The sequence below is a fragment of the Nothobranchius furzeri genome, chromosome 18, assembly GCF_043380555.1.
Source record: "Nothobranchius furzeri strain GRZ-AD chromosome 18, NfurGRZ-RIMD1, whole genome shotgun sequence".
NCBI classification, from domain to species: Eukaryota; Metazoa; Chordata; class Actinopteri; order Cyprinodontiformes; family Nothobranchiidae; genus Nothobranchius; species Nothobranchius furzeri.
This window is the reverse complement of record NC_091758.1, coordinates 10,155,001-10,174,295: the sequence shown is the minus strand read 5'-3', so window position 1 is coordinate 10,174,295 and position 19,295 is coordinate 10,155,001. Positions and strand designations below refer to the sequence as shown.

The window sequence follows — 19,295 nt, the reverse complement described above, 5'->3', positions numbered from 1 at the left end:
AAAACAACCACAGAATCAGTGACTATGAAGGAATTTATCATCCGGCAAGATCTGGATAGAAAACTCAGCAGCAGCTTATTTCCCTTTAGATTTGTGGCTTTCATGCTGCTGCTGACAAGCAACACGTACACGTGTGTTCCAACAAGACACCAAGGTAACGTAAGGCTGCTGGAGTAACCAGCATTAGAAAATAAAGTAAAAGAACCCAAACCTAGAGGCTCCTCCTGAGGCCTTCTCTGATGTGTCTTCTTTGAAACAGCTCAGCTTTTCTCAACTCTGTACTTGGGTGTAGTTTTATACTTCTGACCACTGCCATGTAGACTTTTATCTGTAATCTTTGTATTATTTGTGAGTGTTATACTTGGCCTCATTCTGGGCATTTTGCCCCTTCTTATACAACACTTTGGTCACATGTCATGCTGTGTTTCAATGTGCTTTATAAATAAAGTTGGTATGGCGTGGTGTGGTGTGGTATAGTATGGTTTACAATGCTATGCTATGCTATGATTTGCTCAAATTTTCTATGATAAGATATGTGATACGTAAGGTATTATACAATGCGATATGATTTATATAGTAAAGTATGGTACGATACAATACAGTACTACATGATATGATTTATGGTAGAATGTGGTATGGTCCAGTACAGTATGATCTGATACAATGTGATAAGAACAATAGGATGTATTGTATTCTACGGTACGATACGATGGTATCAGAGACAGATTCATCTGAGTGTTATCAAGTTAAACCGGAGCCCTGACTGCTGGTAGCTCCCTCCTCCTGCTACATGGACATAGATTTTGAAGTTGTTTTTTCTATTCAGTGATCTCACTAGAAGACGTTGGATGATTCTTAACATTTTTTAAAAGCATCTTATTTTTGATTCTCTATCAGTATGACAAGGATAGACACATGTGGACATGACCGTTTAACATGGGAAACTATTAAACCCAATGGTTTTAATGCTTAAAACAAACAAGACATTGATGGAATGGGAGCAGCGTTGAGGGTCAAGGCCACTGATTATATCTTAAGGAAAAAAAAGAGTAAGGAGAGCAATCAAGGAATGCCACTGGAATTTCCCGGAATCTCTCCCCTTCTCTCCTTCCACTTTCTCTCATTGCCATTCCCAAATCCATAAGGAGTTTTAACTTGTTCCACAATAGACAAGCAGAACTATTCTGTGACCATAATGCAAGGAAACGTTACCTCAGAGCAAAAAATGTCAGAACTACAGAGGCCCCCCGGTCCTGGGAACAATCGGCGAGGAAGCTGAGGCAGGTGCCCACCTCCTGTGAAAATATCCTACTGTGACTCGAGGAGGGAAGGGCTGGGCGTGCCGCTGTCGACAGCAGCAGCAGGGCAATTAAAGCATGAAATACACAACTGCTTTAAACCACAAATCACTGCTCGGAATACTGTAAAAGCCAGACGCTTGCAGGCAGAAACACATCCTGATGCACATGGTTCTAACTCCCGTCATCACCCAGGCTTTGAGAAGCAGCTGACATCAGTGGAGGTTTTGCAGGAGTTTATCATCATCAGTCTAACAGCTTTAGGTTAGGTGGCTGAAGTTCTAACGTCTGTACCTGAGCATGGCTGCGTCTGTCTCAAACACGTCAAAACACTCGTGCTGTCGTTCGGTTCTTACCAGCTTATTAACCCTCTCAGGCTCAAAATGAGTTCTGATAAAAGGATGAACAACTACGTCCTTCAGGGGTACTTCTGAGTTAAAAATGCTCATGAAATACTTCTGAGGAGTAACCAGGTAGGTAGGTTTTAACGTTGCACATCTGCAACGCCTGCCTCCAGAGGGCTAAGGCAGTAAAATCACCGGTTTGAAAGTTCCTGATTTCTGTTTTATTGAAATGATTTCAAGGTCCCTTTAATGGTTTTTAGATGAATTTATAAATGCTGTCCAACTGTTTCTGCCTTTAAAAGGTTATGAACTTTCTAGATGTGTCTGGTTTGGATTTCATCTACAGTTGGATGTGAAACCCTCTGAGAGGCCTAATTTTCATGTGAAGCAGCCTTCCAGGAATGGCTGGGGGTGTCGGAGGTTTAGAAAACAAATTAAGACTCATTCAGTCTGTCCTTAAGATAGAAACGAGGTCACCAAAGTTTTCACTTTTGTTTTTAACCATTCAAATATAAAACATAATAAAGTTCATGATACTTAATGTCTAAGTGCTTGAAGTGTAAAAAATAAGTGTCAGTTCTCCCCTCACAAAAATGTTGGCGGGGGGGTTGAGGCCCTCCTCGTTGCACAATGACTATCATGAAGTGCTGTTTGGGTTTACAACTTGGTGGGCCCACAGGTCATACAAACAGCCTCTTTCTGCAACAGCAGACGCCTTTTGCAGATGCACACATATTGTCTGGATGCAAAGTCATTGGGGTCATTTCATGCTACTTCTGAGCTGAGTTTATTATAATCAGGTCACTCAAGTGTGTTCTTATGTTTATGTTTATTTATTTGGCAGATGCTTTTATCCAAAGCGACTTACAGTTTATAACCAGTAGGGCATGTTGTGATCTGTGGGGGAAACCGGAGTACCCGGAGGAAACCCACGCATGCATGGGGAGAACACGCAACTCCACGCAGAAAGGCCGCAGCAGAGTTTGGAACCTGCAACCTTCGTGCTGCGAGGCAACAGTGCTAACCACTGCGCCACCATGCAGCCCACCATTGCACCATTGGTGAGCCGCCGTGTCAGAAGCTTCACTCAGCAGAAAGCAACTGTAACACTGACTTCTTCAGCGCTGACCCTGTCGTGACTATAAATCCATCATTCAAGCAGATTTAGGTTTGTTTTGGCACTAATGGAAAATTACACAAGGACCTTAACCTAAATATTTCTACAACGTATGATATGATTATAATACAGCGGGATGTGAACATTTGGGCAGCCTTGTTCATCTTCATGATTTTCCTGTATAAATCGTTGTTTGTTACAATAAAATATTTCGGTTAAACATATCAAATAGGAGACACTTACAGTGATGTTTGAGAAGTGAATAGGATTTACACAAAGTGTGCCGTAATTGTTAAACCAAAATTAGATAGGGGAAGAGCTGAAACAACTAATCGATTTAATCGATTATAATCGATTATTAAAATAGTTAACAACTTTTTTAGTCATCGATTAGTTGTTTAATAATCATATTTTACCGCATGAAGTCTATTTTTACCACAATCTGACATCGGTTACAAGTTGTTAAATTTGCCGCCAGTGTGTGGCAGTAATGAGCCACTGATCTACCAGTGGAGCCGTAGAAGAAGAAATGAGCCAATGAGTGCCCTCGGTTTTCATGACGTATCACGTTACTGACGCTCATCTTGCTGTGAGAGATGGCGGAACAAGAGGAAATACGGAAGAAAAATAGAAGCGACAAAACTGAAGAGAAACCCCGGACAAAAACCTCACGAGTATGGGAGCACTTCACTCTAGATGCCTTGAAAAGACGGGTGACCTGCAAAATATACAAAAACCATCTAGCATGGCACGGAAGCACGACGCCCCTAAGTGAACATTTGAGACGAAAACGTGGGGGCTGATGCAGCAGAGGAAGAGCACCGCGGTCAAGTGAGCCGTCATTTGGAAGAGCCAGCCCGGTAAGTAACAGAAAATAAACAAGCTGGACTTAGTGTTTTAGCTGAGTTCGTTATAGTGGATGTTAAACATGTTTTTTTGCCGCGTCAGTCTACGTGTTCTACTTCTGATTGACTTAGATGCAATCGTGAATCTCCTCCGTGTTGTGAATCATGCGCTTGCCCAATTTAGCACGTCTGTTTATAAGAATGTTCTCGTTAAGAGAAAAACGGCACAAACCCATAACTATGTTCCTCATTCAAAAAAGGACAACTCCGCGGTGAAAAATATACAGACGAGCTGTGTCCAGGTGAATATAACGCGGCATAGTTGTACGCTTTCAATTTTTAAATATAGGAGAAATTCAGAAAAAGTCATTTTTTACTATTAAAAGGCTGTTTTACTATCTAACGCTGTAAAACGCCTCACAACACATTTTTATCATGTTTCTTAAACAGTATTACACAAAATAAACATTTTTCACATTTCTCTGGCTAATTTAAACACTCCCGACTCAAAGTAAAAACCTCATGAGCTTCTTACTTAGAGCTTTTTAATAGTAAAAAAAATTAGACTTTTTTCTGAATATCTCCTGTTGCGGGCTATTTTGTAGAACGTAACCCTCAAAATAAATGATCACTGTATATTGTTAATTCAAATAATATATTGATTTAGTGTTGTAGTGTGTGCTGCTTTATTTTATATGTGTACTTATTTCAGTCTGTTTGTGTTTCTTATGCAGAAAAAAACAAGCAACGATGGACAACTACATGGGGAACAAGACACTCACCCCCCAGCAATTCATACCACTTACAAACTCTATTCTAAACATGCTGGTAAAAGACATGAGGCCACTATCCATGGTGGAAGGAGCAGGCTTCCAGCTAATGCTAAAAAATTATTCTGGACTGATATTTTGCACTGTTTAGCTCATTTTATACTGCTGACTGTGTTCATGTGCAATAAAATAGATTGCAGTCAACTGCACAATTCTCTTATGTTTTTTTTTTCTTAACTGAAATGCATCCATCACTTGTATAGGTTAAATAGCTAAACAATAACAAACCGATTAATCGATTAATCGAAAAAATAATCAACAGATTAATCTATTATGAAAATAATCGTTAGTTGCAGCCCTAGATAAGGGCATAAATTTGGGCACCACAAAAAACAAATGGAGCTTCTAACAAGAGTTTGGAGTCTGATTGAAGGTGTTCTCGACCATTCTTCTTTACAAAACATCTCTAGTTCATTCAGGCCTGATGCTTCTGGGCATGGACAGCTCTCTCTAACTCACACCACAGATTCTCAATGATATTCAGGTGTGGGGACTGAGATGGCCGTTCCAGAACGTTCTACTTGTTCCTCTGCATGAATGCCTCAGTAGATGCTGAGCAGTTTTTAGGGTCGTTGTCTTGTTGAAAGATCCAGCCCCGGTGCAGCTTCAGCGTTGTCACTGATTCCTGGACACTGGTCTCCATAATCTGCTGATACTGAGTGGAATCCATGCATCCCTCAACTTTAACAAGATTCCCACAGCATGATGGAACCTCCACCATGTTTTACTGCAGGTAGCAGCTGTTTTTCTTGTAATGCTGTGTTCTTGTTCCTCCATGCATAACACCCTTGTTCTGCCCAAATAACTCAGTTTAGTTTCATCAGTCCACAGCACCATATCAATGAAGCAGGCTTGTCCAGATGTGCTTCAGCAGACCTCAAGCAGCTCTGTTGGTGCTGTGGGTGGAGAAAGGGCTTCCTCTACATCACTCTCACATGCAGCATCTCCTTGTGTAAAGTGCACCGAATAGATGAACGATGCACAATGACTCCATCCGCAGCAAGATGATGTTGTAGGTCTTTGGTGCTGGTCTGTGGTTGACTCTGACTGTTCTCGCCATTCTTTACTTCTGTTTATCTGAGATTTTTCTTGGTCTGCCACTTGGAGCCTGAACTTGAACTGTGCCTGTGCTCTTCCATTTAATCAATATGCTCCTAAAGTCTGGGGCACACCGGAGACAGATGTGCCGTGCCGCTGAGCGCTTCTTGGAAAGTCGCGCGACAGTCACAACATCACACATAACTTGAGAACGGGAAGCGGGAAGTGACTCTATTTTTCATACGTGATCAGACTTGCTGTTGTGTTTTGTGAGACTCTGATTCATTGAAAATTGGTGAGCACATTATTTATTAGAATTTTTAAGATCAATAGTATGTTAAAGTAATCAAAACTGTGGTTGGGTTTGTGCTGGCGGCTGGGTTTGTCATAATGTCTGTTGTAAAGTACACGTGAACAGCCACGGCTGGGGGAAATAACCGCGCGGGCGCATCTGTCTCCCGTGTGTCCTAGGTTTAAAGCTTGGTTTATGCTTGACACATTTACTTTCCGCTTGGTGATGCGGCTCGCGGCTGGAACGCGCTTCACAACTTGCAGCGTTTATGGTTCATGCGGCTTGTCTCTGCGGTGAGCCAATATTCTCCCAAACTGTAGGGGGCAGCATGGAGCTCTACGACATGCATCCAACACTACACCATAGTAGAAGTAGAAATTACTGTTTACAACATGGCATTCCAGCATTTTTAACAGCGTCCTCGTCTTTTCCGACAGTGCGAGCTATTTCTCTCCAAGAATTATTAACAACATGTTGATCACAGTTGAATCTCAGATAGAGGAGGAGCAATGTGGTTTTCGTCCTGGCCGTGGAACTGTGGACCAGCTCTATACCCTTGCAAGGGTGATGGAGGGGGCATGGGAGTTTGCCCAACCAATCCACATGTGTTTTGTGGATTTGGAGAAGGCTTATGACCGTGTCCCCAGGGGCACCCTGTGGGGGACGCTCCAGGAGTATGGGGTGGGTGGCTTTCTGTTAAGGGCCATTCAGTCCCTTTACCAGAGGAGCGTGAGTTTGGTCCGCATAGCCGGTAGTAAGTCGGACCTGTTCCCAGTGAGGGTTGGACTCCGCCAGGGCTGCCCTTTGTCACCGGTTCTGTTCATCACTTTTATGGACAGAATTTCTAGACGCAGCCGTGGTGTGGAGTGTGTTGAGTTTGGTGGCAGGAGAATCTCGTCTCTGCTTTTTGCGGATGATGTGGTCCTCCTAGCTTCATCCAGCTCTGACCTTCAGCTCTTGCTGGGTAGGTTCGCGGCCGAATGTGAAGCGGCTGGGATGAGGATCAGCACCTCCAAATCTGAGACCATGGTTCTCGACCGGAAAAGGGTGGCTTGCCACCTCCGGGTCGGGGGAGAGGTCCTACCTCAAGTGGAGGAGTTTAAGTATCTCGGGGTCTTGTTCACGAGTGAGGGTAGGAGGGATCGGGAGATCGACAGGCGGATTGGTTCGGCGTCTGCAGTGATGCGGACGCTGAGCCGATCTGTCGTGGGGAAGAGGGAGCTGAGCCAGAAAGCCAGGCTCTCGATTTACCGGTCGATCTACATCCCAACCCTCACCTATGGTCATGAGCTTTGGGTAATGACCGAAAGAACGAGATCGCGGATACAAGCGGCCGAAATGAGTTTCCTCCGTAGGGTGGCCGGGCTCAGCCTTAGAGATAGGGTGAAGAGCTCGGACATTCGGGAGGGACTCGGAGTAGAACCGCTGCTCCTCCGGATCGAAAGGAGCCAGTTGAGGTGGTTTGGGCATCTGGTTAGGATGCCTCCTGGACGCCTCCCCGGGGAGGTGTTTCGGGCATGTCCTGCCGGCAGGAGGCCCGCGGGTCGACCCAGGACACGTTGGAGAGGTTACATCTCCAATCTGGTCCGGGAACGCCTTGGGGTCCTGCCGGAGGAGCTGGTGGACAAGGCCGGGGAGAGGACGGCCTGGAGCTCCCTAGTTGGGATGCTGCCCCCGCGACCCGGACCCGGATAAGCGGAGGAAGACGACGACGACGACGATGTTGATCACGGTGATCTCTGAGAGCTGAATCATACAAATGTCTGTATTTACGAACCTCTGCCATACTAGTTCTTGCCAGTCCGCCATGTTTTTCCGCGTCCGACTGTCCGCGTGGTTAGAAAATTTCCTAGGTGTGCGGTGTGGAAATTTTGGGCGGTGCGGAGGCGCGGTGGAGGGGCGTGGTTGTTAAAATGACACAACTTTTCTGCGCGGAATCAGACCAAAGACATTCACACTGCTTTGCTACCTGTTATAGCCAGCAAAGCCTGGCAGTAAAACGTACAAAGAAATAGTGGACATTTTCACGCAGCTTTTCATCCAAGCCCCTTGTGATAGCTGAAAGATTCAGGTTCCATCTGCGGAGTCAAGAGAAGAAGGAGCCTGTCACAATCTTTGTTGCAGCTTTGAGGAAGTTAGCTGAACACCAAGAGTTCAAGGAATCTTTAAATGACACATTAAGATACAGACTAGTGTGTGGATCAAGGAACAAAGCAGCACAGAAAAGGTTGTTTATTGAAAGTGACTTAAAAAAAAGCATAAATACGAGTGTAACAATGGAAATGGCATCTAAAGAGGCAAAACACCTTTATATGCTACAGGCAGAGCACACACAAGTGCCTGTAACCCAAGCAGTGCTCAAGGCCATCTACACGTTGGTGCAAAGAAATGGACAGTCGTAACTGTGGAAAGAAAGGCCACGTGGAACGAACCTGTCGAAACAAGAAAACCACGGACAGAGGTACGAAGCAGGACCATAAAAGAGAAAATACAAAGTTCAAAAAGAAAAGACATGTTTACACTGCACAGTATGATAACATCTCTATGTCGGGGAAGAAACCCCAGTGAACACAGAACACATACGGAACATGGAGGCAAATGCAGATTGTTACTGGGCACAACTGGAGCTGGAGGGGGATGCAGTCAGATTGACACAGGGTCCAGAGCATCACTAGTGTCATATCAGATCTACAAAAGCTACACGAGACATCTTCCCTTCTGTCTCTCAGACACTGTGTTCAAGGGTTCAAAGCGTACACAGATCACACCGTACACATGAAGGGAATGACTGATGCGACTGTTCAGTGCAACAATCAAACTGCAAAACTCCCAGTGTACGCCCCCATCATGGGACGGGGGTGGCTGGAAAGTTGATGCATCAAGTGGCAGGAGGTTAAAAGACCGTTGCAGGGCTCAACACAGCTGCAGTCTATTTTGGATGAACTAGGATGTATGAAAGGCATCATTAAAACTGCACACTAAATCGGATGGCAAACAAATATTTATGAAAGCCAGAAACATACCATTTGCAATATTAGCAAAGGTCAAAGCTGCAGTTCCTGAATCAGTTACCACCAGTGAATGGGCCACTCCCATTGTACCAGCACCCTAGAAGGATGGGGGAATACGAGCATGTGGAGACTTTAAGGTAACAGAGAACCAAGTGCTACCTGCAGAACAATATCCATTCCACTTAATTGATTATTTGTTTGCAGGACTAAGCGGAGGACAAAAGTTCAGCAAAATAAACCTCAACCAGGCTTACATGCAAATGTGTGTGGATGAACAGTCCCGTGCGTTAACCATAAACACACACAGAGGACTGTTTAGGTACTGCAGGTTACCTTTTGGCATCACATCAGCTCCAGCACTCTTTCAGTGACCAGTGGATCAGATCCTCAGTGGGTTGGCAGGAGTACAATGTTACAAGACATTCTCTGTACAGGAGCCAACGATGAAGAGCACCTGCACAGCTTGAATGCCACTTTTCAAAGACTAGAGGACTATGGCTTTAGAGTATGCTAGGCCATGTGATCAATGCGGGAAGCTTACACGCTGCACAATCCAAAACAGCAGCTATTTTGGATGCACCACCTCCTGAGAATGAGAGCCAGCTCAGATCTTTCCCAGGACTACTGAACTATTATGGATGGTTCACACTAAACCTTGGATCACTGCTGCAACCATTACATGAGCTGTCATGTCAAGACAGGACATGGAAGTGGGCCAATGATTGCCAAAAAGCATTTCAAAAAGCTAAAGATGATCTGATCATGTCAGAGGTTCTCACATACTTTAACTCAGCATGCCGAGTCTAAACTCACACGCATTACAATAAGAGACTTATTAATGTTAATATTCACTTCACATAAGTGTTTTAAAACATTCTCCTTCACAAAGTGTCTACCACCTCTGTATCTGAAGAAGGCGTGGCTTTCCGAGGAATGTTTGGTAAAACCCTCAAAACATGTCAAATTCTGATTTGCCAAACTTGCCAAAATTTATAAACAAAGAGTTCAATAAAACAAGAATTACTTCCCAATTAATTCAGTTTCTAGCTGACTCTTGAAACGACCAGTTCGGGAGCAAGCATTTTTGAAACCATTTCTTTTGACATCCAGTCAAAAAGCCTCTCTGCACGCTGCCAGTGATACAGACACCAAACGGCTCTTCTAAGAGCCAAACAAACAGCCTTGGATGCAAACAAGCCTTCCAGCTTCTTGTTGTGACCTGGAGATATCTCAAGACTCGACGAGTCGTATCGGAGCAAATTTAGGGGTTCCTGGTACCGAGAGGTCCATGTCCACCCGGACCTCATGACCTCATGACTCCATGGATCTGAAAAGGGGATCTCCACAAAAGGGCATCGTAGACTCAACAGATTGCGTTGGATGACTTTCATAAACAATCTCTAGCTCACCAAACCAACATCCAAATTACTTTACAACCCAGACTTCACAAATTCTCTCAGATACAAAAAACGGTTTTGCTAAACATCTAGCTTCCTTGGAGTTGCGTGCAACAACCCCCACGACGGAAGGAATGCAGACGGATGCTGTGAAAACCCGACCCCCCCCCACCCCCCCCCCCCACCCCCGCCTTCAGATTGTGGTCTCTGCCTAGCAAGGTCATCAAAATGCAGGAACTCAATGTGTTCTGCCTTTTCCCGTGACCTCCCACCCACCTGTGGACACAGTTGGCTGAGCGCCACACGGGCTGCTCCCGCTGAGGAATCAGGATCCCAGCACCCCCTCCCCCCCCCCTCCCTATCGAAGTCTCATGTTGTGAACTGTGACATGGTCGGGGCGACGGTGGCACAGGAGTTAAGTGCTCGCCCCTTAATCGGAAGGTTGCAGGTTCGAGCCCCGCTCAGTCTGTCGCTGTCGTTGTGTCCTTGGGCAAGACACTTTACCCACATTGCCTGCTGGTGGTGGTCGGAGGGACTGGTGGCGCCAGTGCTCGGTAGCCTCGCCTCTGTCAGTGAGCCCCAGGGCAGCTGTGGCTACATCGTAGCTCATCCCCACCAGTGTGTGAATGTGTGTGTGAATGGGTGAATGACTGATTGTGTTGTAAAGCGCCTTGGGAGGTTTCAAGAACTCTAGAAGGCGCTATATCAAATACAGGCCATTTACATTCATGCTTATATGTTGAGGTGTTTTTTTTCCATAGTAGAGCTACACCCTGCCGGGAGTAACTCTGGTCTGCCTTTTTTTCCCTCCCCCAACTCTCCTCATGTAATCCCCTCTTCATCTAACTGAAATGAGCTCCGTTATGGCTGCTCTCGTGGTCTGCCTGTATCTGTTCTGTCTATATGTGTGTGTGTAACCTTGGTCAGGCTGTTCTGTGGAGTCAAGTTCCTATGCTCTGGTTCGCTGGAGTGCTGGCAATAAAGCTCTCTCTGATTCTCTGATTATAACATTTCACACAACACATTACATCACCTCATACCCACTACATTACACCTCACTATTCATACCTTGTCTTGTATAATCATTAGTTTAGGAAAAAGAAATAAATTCCTTTTCTAAACTTTATACCCGACTGTCTGAATTAATACAAAGTGTGTTCATGGTCACTGAACAAGTAAATGTAACTATAATCTTCTGATTAAACATTCAAAGATCAATCAGGTTGATATGAGCATCCTCCTCGCCTGTCCCCAGCCAATCAGACATCCCATCCTCCTCTGATCCAACATTTTCCTGTCACACACCAGCTCTTTTATCCTCTAACGCAGTCTTGGACTCTTCTGGTTCTATAAATCTGTCTTCAACCAAGTCAGGAGATGTTGCTGCCCCATTTACCTCCCCCTCCCACCTATTTGTCTCTAGAAGTCAGGTGAAGAGGCAGCTGGAGAGACTGAACAGGAACAAGGCTGCAGGTCCAGATGGTGTCAGCACCAGAGTACTGAAGGCCTGTGCAGAGCAGCTCTGTGGGATTCTGCAGCACCTCTTCAACCTCAGCCTGGCCCAGGAGAAGGTTCCAGTCCTGTGGAAGACATCCTGCCTTGTTCCAGTTCCAAAGAAAACTCGCCCATCAGTCAATGACAACTACAGACCAGTTGCCCTGACATCCCACATCATGAAGGTCCTGGAGAGACTCCTGTTGGTCCACCTGAATAAGCAAACTAGGACATATCAGGACCCGCTGCAGTTTGCTTATCGCCATGGAGTTGGAGTTGAAGATGCCATCATCCAGCTGCTTCAACCAACCCACTGTCAACTGGACAAAGCAGGCAGCACTGTGAGGGTCATGTTCTTTGATGTCTCCAGTGCATTTAACACAATCCAGCCTGATGCACTTTGCCAGAAACTCCAGAAGACACAGGTGGGGGCCTCAACTATCGCCTGGATTAAAGACTACCTGACAAACAGACCACAGTTTGTGAGGCTGAAGAACTGCACATCAAACCAGGCGATCAGCAACATTGGAGCACCACAGGGGACTGTACTCTCACCATTCCTTTTCACCCTGTACACCTCAGACTTCCAGTACAAATCAGAGACCTGTCATCTACAGAAATACTCAGATGACTCTGCAGTTGTTGGGTGTATCAGAGATGGACAGGAAGCTGAGTACAGAGAGCTGGTGGAGCACTTTGTGGCATGGTGTGGAAACAATCATCTGACCTTGAATGTGAACAAAACAAAGGAGATGATTTTAGACTTCAGAAGGAACAGGGTGGAGTCAAACACCGTTTCCATCATGGGAGAAGAAGTGGAGGTGGTTGAGGAATACAAATACCTTGGAGTTCACCTGGACAACAGACTGGACTGGAGAAAGAACAGCGAAGCCGTTTACAAGAAGGGACACAGCTGACTGCACTTCTTGAGGGCGCTTAGGTCCTTCAATGTCTGTAGCAAGATGCTGCAGATCTTCTACAAGTCTGTTGTTGAGAGTGTAATCTCTTCAGCCATCGTCTGTTGGGGTAGCAGCATCAGAAGCAGGGACCTGAAAAGGCTCAACAGCCTAATAAAAAAGGTTGGTTCTGTTCTGGGGACGACTGTGTCACGTTGCGAGTGTGGAGATGATGGACCATGTGTGGTGGAGCAGATCCGGAGGACAAAAGGCGGGCATGGATAAAGAAAAAATGATTTAATGGTAGAGCGGGAACGAACGGCACGAGACAATGATGACAAACAAACCACAATGATCTGACAAAGACTGATACAAGGAGGGAGGCATAAATACACAGGGCAAATGAGGAACACATGGGCAGGTAAACAAGGGGCAGGTGAAAACAATAAGGACTAATCAAGGGCAGGAGAGAGACACAGTCAGGGAGGCAGGGGCAGACAGTGACAGACTCTGGAACCACTGGAGGAGATAATGCAAAGAAGGATTCTCCAGAGAATCAAGAAAATGATGGACAACCCTGAGCATTCTCTTCCTAAGACTGTCCGACAACGGAAGAGTGTCTTCAGTCAGAGGCTTCTTCAGTTTGGCTGCAACACTGACCGCTACTGGAGATCCTTCCTGCCAACAGACATTGTAATATACAACAACTCTTTGATGACTTTATTATTATTATTATTCTGAGCTACTACAGCAATCAGTTTCCCTCTGGGATTAATAAAGTATTTTTGAATTGAAATTGAATATTTATATGGAATCATCACATCTTGTGAATCCTTATTAAATATGTAGTTCATCATCAAAATGAAAGAAAGGGCAAGAAGGTACTTTTTGTCAGGAGCCGGGTCTGGGGTTGTATGCACATATTCCGTTTTTCCACAGGCTTGTTGGAGGGCTTATGGAGACGCTCACATCTCACCTTCCAGCTGATTAGCTCTGCAGCTCACTCACCTGCAGTTGATCCTCTACTGTCAGTCAGACGGAAGGAATAAAGAAGCCAGGGAACCAGCCATTCATCGACAGATTGTTTGCCTTCGTGGTAACGTCCAGCCACTAGAATCTGTTTTTTGAAAGTTCCTGATCTGAATACCGAGCCCGTTCTGACCAATCTTTAACTACTTCCATAGGATTCCAGACCTCAAGCCTTGCTGACGCTGTCAGCTTCCAGAACCTCATTCCCTCACCTGCAGAACCACGGCTGCTACTCCCTGGCTTTTGGATCTCCTCCCGTTCTCCACTGTGTCTCCTGTCCAATCTCCAACCTTACGCCGTAAGCCAGTCAGTGTTTTTTCTTTATCACAATCCTTCTGTTGTCCTCAACTCATCTCCAAGTCACTCCAGCTCCTGGTCCCGCCTGAGCCCCCTCTGTGATCCTCAGTCCCGGCTTCTGTTCACCTCACCAGCGCTTCCCGTTAGCCTCATCACAGTAAGAGACCTCAAGCCATTGTTCAATATTTCTCCTTACGCAATTCATCACCTTCTGTGTTGTTCCCTCCAGTGGTCCAAACCTCCAGAACCCGACTCAGAACCGACCGCCTCTACCAGCTACAAGAAAATTAACATTATTCAATTGCACAATCTTCTGCTCCCTTGAGGGTTTCTCTTTTATGTGGGTCAAATTAATTCTGAAAACCATGACACTTTTGTTGGCCAGGAATGCATGACCTGACTGAACTTATGGCCACCAGCTGCCCCACAAGATTCGCAATAACCCCCAGGCAGCACAACTTCATCCATGGAATTTTCCCCAAGACCCATGGTATCGCATACACATGTATGTTGCAGGACCATTTGATGAAAGAATGTTTCTTGTGGTTGTCGATGCCCGCAACAAGTGGCCTGAAGTGGCTATCATGAGATCAACCACTGCTGAGAAGAAAAAATTAGGAGAAATATTCAGTCAGTTTGGATCTCCTGTTCAACTTGTTTCTGACCACGGCCCACAGTTTGTATAACAAGAAATGTCCATCTTTCTGCAAGCCAATGGTGTACAACATATATAAAAACAGTTCCATACCATCCTACTGCCAGCTGGTTAGAAGAAAGGATTGTTCAGACTCTAAAACATGCTCTCAAACCATCAAGAGGACAAGGTTTCCTCCATCAGAGAGTGCACAAGTTTCTGCAGAAGTATAGAACCACACCACAGTCGACTACATCGTGCAGACTGGTCAAAGGAAACAAATAATCCACAGAGACAGTGCTCGTCAGGACTTATCTGTATTATGTACCATAGGTGAGGACTGGAACGTAGATCGACCGATAAATCGAGAGCGTTGCCTTCCAGCTCAGCTCTCTCTTCGCCTTGACAGATCGGTACGACACCCACATCACTGCAGACGCAGCACCAATCCCGTGTTGATCTCGCACTCCATCTTTCCCTCACTCACGAACAAGACTCCACTAAAACTTCTCCACTTGGGGCAGGACCTCATCCCTGACCCGGAGAAGTCATTCTACCCTTTTCGGACTCAAGATCACGGTCTCGGATTTAGAGGGGCTTATTGTATTCTCAGCTGCTTCACACTCAGTTGTGAACCACTCCAATGAGAGCCGGAGATCACGTTCTGATGAAGCCAACGGGAGTACATCATCTGCAAAAAGCAGAGACTCAATCCTTAGGCCACCAAAACGGATCCTCTCAGTACCTTGGCTGCACCTAGAAATCCTGTCCATAAAAGTGATGAACAGAGTCATTGACTCCTCTTGTCTTCATCCAGAAGGGACCCATCTATAGACATGAACCACCGCACCCCAGGGACACATGGGTTTAGAAGCTCTCTGATAGAGCTCAGTGTCTGTGGAGAGCTCCCCAAGTGAATAAAAGAATCTTTATCTGATCTCTGAAATAAAAGCATCAGAATCACACGGGAAAATGAGGATTCTGTGAACAGAACAAACTTAAGATCATATTTATGGACCACCCAGCTGATTTAGTGAATGACAGCCTACTCTGGCACTGTTTATGTATATATATGTATATGTAAATGTATATATATATATATATATATATATATATATATATATATATATATATATATATGGGGACAATTTGTATATATATATATATATATATATATATATATGTGTGTGTAAATGTAAATGTATATATATATATATACACATATATATGGGGACAATTTGTATATATATATATATATATATATATATATATATATATATATGTATACATAAATGTGTCCACAGTTAAACTGTGATCAGAAGAATTGTATGTATTTCATCAACGTGTTCAGTGGTACTGGAAGTGCTAAAAACATTTAATTTCTACTACTGAAAATGTAACGGTGACATATCTATTATGAAATGAACAGTTCTACGTCTAAAAATTCTTTCTTGCACAGAATTTTTTCAACACTACACGTCGCACCGTACAGCGCTGAAACAGGATTAGTTATTTTGAACATTTGAGTTAAGCTTGCTCTGTGTTGGTTATCCATTTCCAATATTTGGTTCGTTTGTGAACAGACTAATAGAGAACTATGTACATTCTTGCTGACAAGCTCCGGCTACATCTGTAGCCTTCTTCAGAGCGTCGCCGATGTTAGTGGCATCACTTCCACCACGAAGGTAAACAACGAACCTCCATTATTCTGTGTTCAGAAAAGAACCAAATTATGGAATAGGATTAGCCAAAAGATTGTGTTTTCATTTCATCCCAACCCAGAATCTGCTGGGGGAAGTTGTTTGCTTGCGTCCCGTGGCCCGTTTAGATTTCATCCTCCACTGGAACTCGTATCTGTGGCACCCTGAAGCAGTCTTGAGGTTTTTGGACTCCAGCATGAAGCCTCCTGTCCCTTTTCTTTTCCGTTGTAACTGAAGGTCAAAAAGCCAAAGTGTGTGACCTCATGTGCTCATGGGCGTGTGTGTGTGTGTGTGTGTTTATCACCGAGCGTGACCTCAGAGGGGAGCAGCTGCATTGTTAATAAAGAGACATTTAGTGTTTCACTGAGTGACAGCCTTGAACAGCAAAGGCTCGCTCCTGGCTCAGTAGGAGGGTGGCAGCGAGGTGCGACCTGCGGGGCTCAGAGTGAGGAAATGACATTTTCTCCTGTAAGATCTCAATCAGACCAACTACGCTGCCAGCTACAACAAGGCCGTGCCGAAAATGGGAGTTGGCTCTGTTACCCTCCCCAGGGTGGTCCGGTTCCAAGCTGAAGGAGAGTCCAGCTGCTGGGCCCGATAAGCACCTGTCCTGAGACTGGAACGGGGAGAAGGAGGTGCAGCAGAGTGATTAACTCCCCAGAGTGACCCTGCATGATGTCACCGAGCAATAAATGCTTCTGGTGTAAAGGTGAGTCAGTCCGAGAGCAGAGCTACAGAACTCCTGACAATCAGAATTATTTGGGAGGATAACAGAACTCTGATCATTTCTGAGTAAAAGGAAGATGAAATATTTCATCAGCAGGTGTAGATGGAAGGTTCAGTTAAAATATTATTTCTAGGGATGTCCAAATATGGTCGATATTGGTTTTAAAATTTAAAATGGGAAAATATCTGTATCGGTTTTCAGGCTTTTAATGACACAACTTTTACACATAATGCAACTATTGGCGTCTTCACATTAGAGGTGGGAAAAATGATCAATTCTAAGATGCATCGCGATTCCGCCGTGCATGATTCCGCATCGATGCAGCAACGTGACATCATGAGATTTTCTCCCTATGTCTATGTTCTGGACGCATGAGGACAATAAAGTTTTGAAGTTTTACAACTACTTCTGGGGGCAGAGTTGCAATGACATGCGCACTGCGTTGCCCTAGCGCCAATTTAAAACAGAAAAGGCGGACAGGGACACAGGGCCAACAGTACCAGTAATCAAAGATGTGCCCGTTACATTTAAATCGGATGTCTGGGCTAATTTAGGTTTTGGGATCCTGGATGTGAAAGAATCACTTAACACAGTATTTGTTTACTATTTTTAAGTTCAGTAATATTCTATCTTAAAGCTGCTCTTTAGAAAACATTATTTCTTATATTATTTAAGTAATTATAGGCAGCACACTTTAAACATTATTGCTCACTATAGTATATGTTCTGTTTTTCAGGGATATCGAAATAAAAAAGAAATTGAAAACTATTCTACTGCTTTTATTAAGTAATGGAACATTTTGTGAAGAATCGTGATGCATTTCAGACTCAAATCGAATCGTTAGGCAGATAATCGGAATCGGATGGAATCGTGAGGCAGGTAGAGATGCACACCACTACTTCACATCTGGCCTGGCCCATTCTGGTCTTGGTAGCATTGGCCCCGCCTCCGCATGGCCCTGTCAGGAACGTGGATGTATCCGAGCAGGTGGGCAGGTAGGAAGATGCGCTGAGAAGTTTGAGTTGTCCTCCTTAAAGTCAAAAGTCAGTTAGTAAACAAAGGCGGCCGTGAGCAGTGTTGCTATTGGAGACCGACACGAAGCACACAGCTTCCCACTCACTCTCTGTGTGCTCCTCGCAGCAGTCGTCCTCGCGCGGCCGTCGCTGGAACAGTTGGTCCGAGCTGCAGTCAGAGCAGATGTTCACCCCACTGCACCCAGACTCATGATGACTCACGCATACGACAAGCTGCTGCTGGCCGATTCCACCTGCCAATCAGAGGCTTCTTCTATAAGTAGGCGTGAACTTCACCAGTTAGTCGGTACTGGATGTGCTGGGTCAGCGGACCACAGGAGAGCAGACCGTAAAAACTGGTCAGCTTAGCACTGAAAACGCACAGATTACCCGGATGTTTAAAAGAGGTTCTTCTTGAAGAGTGGAAAAAGATAGATGATGCAATAAGCCACCATCTTGTTCATTCCATGTCTAGAAGACTTGGTGGTGTCCCTGAAAATCATGGTGGTCATACAAAATACTAGATGTAGTAGTTTTTGCTGCGGGTGTTTTCATTTTTGCTTCAACCATTTTTAGTAAAACTGAAGATTTTGTGATCTAAGTTTTATTATTAACCTTAATTTCATGTTACGGAGTTAAGCACGTGGTGAATAAAACCCAGCCTTGTGAAAAATGTGGAAAACTTTTCTTTTGTTCAATGATACTGAATACTGGCAGGTGGAATGGAGAATGAGGTTCAGCTGCTGTTGGAGACGAATATGAAACTTTTCCTAATAATAATTTAAATAGAATTAGTTGTCATTTTGCACAGAAATCGTTTGGTTTTTATCAGAAGGGGACAGCACACACTGGTATCAGAAATTAAGAGACAGACAATATTGGTAAAAATGTTTCAGTAAACTCCAGACTCCATGATGGTTTACAGGACAATGAAAATGTTCCCGTCAGACTTCTGCTGCTGGAGATGTATATGGTTGTAGATAACCATGAGCAGTAGACAACATCATACAACAGAATATGTGGAATGAGCTGCTGGGAGGGTTAAGAAATGTGGGCTGTTCATCAAAACAAGATGTCAAATATTTCTTATTAGAGGAAGAAACACTTCACAGCTCAGACGGCTAGAAAACAACCGTAGCTGCAGACGCTAACAAAATAACCAACCTCAGTGTGTGTGTGTGTGTGTGTGTGTGTGCGTGCTTGTGCATGCGTGCGTGCGTGTGTATGTGTGTGTGTGTTTGTGTGTGTGTGTGTGTGCGTGCTTGTGCATGCGTGCATGCTTGTGTATGTGTGTGCATGCGTGTGTGTGCGTGCGTTTGTGTGTGTGTGCGTG

General features: G+C 44.7%; 1 long non-coding RNA gene across 1 annotated transcript; it reads left to right on the top strand.

Annotated features, from left to right (window-relative positions):
• Positions 1-3,544: 3,544 nt before the first annotated feature.
• Positions 3,545-4,586, top strand: LOC129160046 (uncharacterized). The gene is made up of 2 exons (XR_008561048.2): positions 3,545-3,619; positions 4,339-4,586. It is a non-coding gene; the product is annotated as an uncharacterized lncRNA (long non-coding RNA).
• The last annotated feature ends 14,709 nt before the right edge of the window (positions 4,587-19,295 follow it).